The 5608-nt window shown below is 42.0% G+C and overlaps 1 protein-coding gene across 1 annotated transcript in view; it reads right to left on the reverse strand.

Annotated features, from left to right (window-relative positions):
* Positions 1–5608, reverse strand: part of Srbd1 (S1 RNA binding domain 1) — a 236736-nt gene that overhangs the window by 177267 nt on the left and 53861 nt on the right.

Genomic DNA, 5608 nt, shown 5'->3' on the forward strand with positions numbered 1-5608 from the left:
GAGATGGCTCAGTGGTCTAAAGTACCTACTTAGAACAAGCTTAGCTAAAGCACAGGGACCGCGGTTCAATCCCCAGCACCACATGCCAGCCAGCCCCGCCCCCTGGTGGGCTGAGCTGGCCACACACACACACAAATAAAGAAAATTAAAAAAAAAACCTTAAGTGAAAAGCTTTCCTCTTCTGGGAAGAGTCTCCAAAGCATTGTTAGTAGGCCACACTTTTAGGATGTAAGTAAGTTACCAGAAGTTGTTATAGCACTGTTGGGAACTGAATTGTGTCTCTCTCAAAATTGATACACTGAAGCTTTAGCCTCCAAGGCAATGATATTTAGAAGTAGAGCTTCTGGGAGATAATTAGGTTTAGATGAGGTTATAATATCAGAGAGCTCTCTCCCCACACACCATCTACTGTGGGGCAGCACAGGAAGAAAGCCCTCCTCAGGTGCTGAGCTAGTCAGCTCCCGAACGGCAAGTTAATTCCTGTTGGTTAAGTCTGCTCATTCACATCAGTCCACAGTGCTTTGTTATGGCTAACTCAAGCACTGTATCTTCATCCGATTTCTTTCTCTTTCCTGGGAGTGAAATGAGACTGAGCAGAGAGGAAACTCGGTTTTAACCTTGCTTCGGTTCTTGAGAACTGAACTTACTGTTCAGGTCATTCTGGTTACCAGGCAGCATTTGCATTATGTGGATTGGGCAATGGAAACGCCACAGAGCTAATCATCAGTGCGCACGGGAGAAGAATAAAGCAAGTAGAAAAGAACAAATCCAGCCTTCTGTGTTTTTGTCTACTAGCAACACTTCTGTCTTTGTTTTTCACTGTCTAGTGAATGGAGACCATTAAGAAAATATTAATAATTTGTAATAACCATTAACCTAGCTGAAAAGTATTCTTATCTCCTATAGTTAACTCAGGCTAGAAAACGAACTAATTTCAGCAAAGATTTAGGCATTTACAATGTTAATATCAATGCTTACATAACAAGTAATGAATCCTTTTTCACAGAGAGGTGTTATTTCAGCAGCACAGTTTTATTTTTCAATTTGAATGCCCAGGCTGGGCTGGGGAAGATAGCTCAGTGGTCTAAGTGCCTGTCTGGCAAGCACAAGAACCTGAGTTCAATCCCCAGCCCTTCCTGCCATGCCAGCCCTGAAATAGCACATGGTGGCACACACCCATATTCTCAGTGCTGGGGAGGCTGAGACAGGAGGATCACTATGAGTAGCGAGACCCTGTGCCAAATAAATAAAGTTTGAATGAACATGCTTTTAGACAACATATATATTCTTCCTTCCACCAAACTACTGCCACGCCCTACTGTCAGCTTCATGAGAAAAAGAGATAGAAAGAAGAGTAAAAATCAGACATACAAGTCTCACTTTCAAAGAGCAAAATGTCTTAACAAATGCATCACAAAGTAAATGTAAAAAAAGAAATACGTAAGACACAGACAACTCAAAAGCAGGGGTGACAGCACTATAGCATACTAGTTATAAGCAAGATATGAGCCAGACCACCTTCCTTCAAGTTCTGCTCTACTATTTTCTTGGAGGATTTACTAAAATATATCTATCTGTACTGCACTACTATTTCCACATCTGTAAAATGGGAGCAACAGTACGACCTACTTGGGTAGTTACCAAGAACAGTTCTTGGCACATTGAAGTACTGCTGTTCTCACCCCCACCACCATCATCATCATCATCACTGCTGAAACTCCAATGTCAAGAAAGACTTCCCAAAAGAGAAATATGAAATGTTTTGTAAAAATTAATTATGCCTTAGAAGCAAGACAAATGAACACAATTACTCTGGAAAGAAACCACAGCACATGTAAAAGCTCCCGAGCACATGAGAGCATGATAAATTCAAGTAATTGCAGGTTGGAGCTGAGCCTCCCTGCAGGGAATCCAGGCTCAGGGAGAAAATGCTCCCTGCCTCCTTCATTAAAGCTTCTCTCTTCACTCTCCCCATGGGCTTCAATTCTCACTTTAGAGCCCTCCTGAGTACTGGGTACCCAGTCCCCTCCTGTTCTTCCTCACACTGCTATTTTCCAGTGTCTGAACGCCAGGTCTCAGAGACGCTGTTTCTCTGCTGCTCACCACTCTACCATCTTCCCGGAAGTCAAATTCAAGTAACTACAAGCTGATTAGGACTACACTGTAGGCCATAAAGCAGCAGGATCAAGTCAGGGGAGTATAAAGCTAGAAAATATGGCAATGGATAGATTATACAGGGTCTTAGACACAAGGCCACAGATGTGGGCTAGTTAAGAAAGAAAATAGGAACTGGGCCTGGTAGTGCACACCTCTAATCCCAGCACATGGGAGGCAGAGGTAGGAGGGTCACAGTGACTCCCAGGTCAGTCAGGACTACACAGTAAGACTGTTTCAAAGAACAATAAATTTTTAGAAAGAAAAAATTAGTTCTGGGTTATGGAACAATGAGCTAAGAAGATAGTGCTCAGACGCAGGAAGACTCTAATAGAGTAGTTTTTTTTTTAATATATTTATCTGATGTCTGCTAAAGTCATTCATTTTTAGCCCCAACTGTTTACTTTTTGCAGGAAAAAGCCAAAAGTCCTTAAGATTCTCTACCTATACACGCTTGAGGCCCGAACAGTCTTCAACCCTCAAGATCCTCCTTGGACTCTTCTCCCTGGAGCAGAGGGCTGTAGATCTATTTTATTCCTAAACAGGGCTCATTTATTCAGCTTAACTTTGACCCTGAAAGATTACACTCATATCCATTTTCTGCATTATAGAGACTTCTTTATATTCTTTACCCAACAATAATTTCTGCTCTTTCACTGGTTTTCTAGTATCTATTCATGGCACCAGGGACATGAAATAGTACTGTAAACTCACAAAACTTATTTTATCTTTAAAGTAATACAATCAATGTACCTTGCAAGACATCATCTCAACACCTGATTCTTCCTCTCACTCAACAGCCAAATACCTCTGAATAAAATTATGAAGTGGCTCACTTAACCCAAATGCCACAATACAAAACCTACGCCATGGGAGATGTGCACAACAAAACACAAAGTGAAGGCAGGTTAGCACAGATCCACACGCACATACAAGGGCCAGGGCAGTACTAGAAACAACTGCAAGGACCAGTGCCCTAAAGGAAGGAATGTGTTCTCCCCGTTTCTTCTGTGTGAGGCAGAAGTAGGCTTTCTCGATGCAGCTTGTCTTTTCTACTTAAGAGAGAACTAGATATAGGAGACAGTTCCACTTAAATCTACCAACAAAAAAAGCACAATTTCAGAGACAAAAATGTACTCATTGGAGCAAAAACAAATCTACAAGCTCAAAATGACAGATTCTGATTGTTACAGAATCCAAGCCATGAGCAGGGAGCTGCTGAGATCACCCCTCACATGTGTTTCTGTTTAAAGAGCAAAGGCAGACCCTTGGATCAGAAGCACTCCCACAAGCACAACCAGTACAGCATCTGACAAGCGCAGACGTCCTCTTCATAGTCACCCTCCTAAAGGAACAACACAATTCCAAATAAACTGTTCAGTTGCTGAACCAAACTCTAGATGTTATTTTTATATTACTAGTATTAGCTACCTAAAATAATTATTAGGTATTATTTTAATAGTTCTTCACTATTACTAATTAGATAATAAAATTTCTATCTAACTTTTCTGTGCTCTAATAATGTATTTTATATAGTATTTATAAAATAATAAATGGCACTAACACCTGTTTAAGCCATACAAATGTCATGCTTCCCTTTACCTCTCCCTAACCAATCTACACATCATTTAATCAGATACCTTGTTCTGCAGCAGATGCTACTTCACAAATATGGTATAAATCAGTCTCTTTATTTCCTATTATTACCACCCAACTCCAAGCTACCATACCATTTCTATTTCTCTCTCTCTCTCTCTCTCTCTCTCTCTCTCTCTCTCTCTCTCTCTCTCTCTCTGTAGTACAGGGGATCAAACTTGCAATTGTGAGGCAGGTGGTCATGCCGCTGAGCTATCTCCCTAGACCCCAAGCTACCATCTCTTGCCACGACATCTGCTCTTGGTTTTGCCAACAATGTCCTACATTGCAGCCAGAATGATCTTAAAATGCAACATGATCAACACTCCTCTGTTTAAAGTTTGTAGGGGTGGAAGACCAAGATGAGGGAGTGGTGAACAGCAGAGAAAGAGCCTCTCTGAGTCACTGTTCAGACACTAGTATATAGCAGTGTGAGGAAGACAGAAGACAGGTGGGCTCCTAAGCCCAGGAAAAATAATGAGCATGAAATGAAGCCCACAGAATGAAGAGAGAAACCTCAACAAAGGAAGAAGTCGCTGGCAGTGCCTACTCCCTGACAAAGGACTCACTGTGCGAGAATAGCAATTTAAATCTGCAGACACAGGGTGACTAACAGCAACTCCAGAGGCCTCCATAGGGAGATGCTGCAGCGCAGGGGAGCAGTGGACATGAAGGACTGCCCCAGCTGGTGGTGAGCACTAAGGGCTCAGTCCTCCCTGAGAGACAGTGATTGGCCAGGAGCCATCCTGGACACGGGCCGGCTGAGCTCAGAAGTCAGGGCAGCTGCTGGCTCCATCTAGTGGCTTGCAGCTGGGCTCAGGCCCACGGAAGGTGCACTGAAGTCTTCAGGCTGAATGTGTCTGGTCTCTGCAAGAAGGTGCAGGCTCATTAAGCTTATCCACTATCCCACTAAGAGGCTACTGCTAGAATAAATCAACACAGACCAAGATTGTCCTGACAAATGGTCTACCAGCGACAGCAGAAGCAAAGCTAGAAGTGCACTTTCTCTCTCTCTCCCTCTCTCCCTCTCTCTCTCTCTCTCCCTCTCCCTCCTACTCTCTCCCTCTCTCTCCCCCTTGTTTTTTATTGTTGACTTGGTTTTGTTTTTTTCTTCATCACTTGATCCTATTTTTATATGAATGAAAATATGGTTTTTAGCCAATTTGTGGTTGTGGTTCTGTTCTGCTCTTCTTTTTATCTCTTCCAAGAAATGGATAAGAAAAGATATGATCTTTTTCTACACTGGAGTACTACTTAGCCACAAAGAAGGATAAACTGGAGACTTCTATTGGTAAATGGATGCAATTTGAGACCATATTCATAAGTGAAATAAATGACACATTCCAACGACCCTAAGATATAAAACAAGGTCCTCAGCATATCTAGAAAAACTAGACCATTCCTTCGGTCTCTGAGCTACATATATATTAAGCCAAATACATTAAGGTTCTGTTACAAATTTTTATGGCATGCTGTACTTTTGCTCTGCAATCTCAACATACTATTTTCTCAATCTCATCCTTCATAAACTATATTATCATTGAAAACAAACAGCTGGTACACAGTCTGCACTGATGAGTACATGGGGGTGGAGAAGAGTGGAAGAAAAACTAAAGACCTACTAATGAACCATCTCTAGCCATCCAGTATGTTTAAAGGAAAGAAAAGGAGTTCTTTAGAATAGTCCGTCAGTTCCCAGTTTTTCAGATCTTAGAACTACCCATATGGAGGGGCCAGGGAGATGGCTCAGTAGAATAAGCGCTTGCCTGGCAAGCAAGGGCCTGAGTTCAATCCCTGGTTCTGCCAAAAAAAAAAAAAA

The sequence above is a fragment of the Octodon degus genome, unplaced genomic scaffold (assembly GCF_000260255.1).
Source record: "Octodon degus isolate 3935 unplaced genomic scaffold, OctDeg1.0 scaffold00020, whole genome shotgun sequence".
In the NCBI taxonomy this organism is placed as follows: domain Eukaryota; kingdom Metazoa; phylum Chordata; class Mammalia; order Rodentia; family Octodontidae; genus Octodon; species Octodon degus.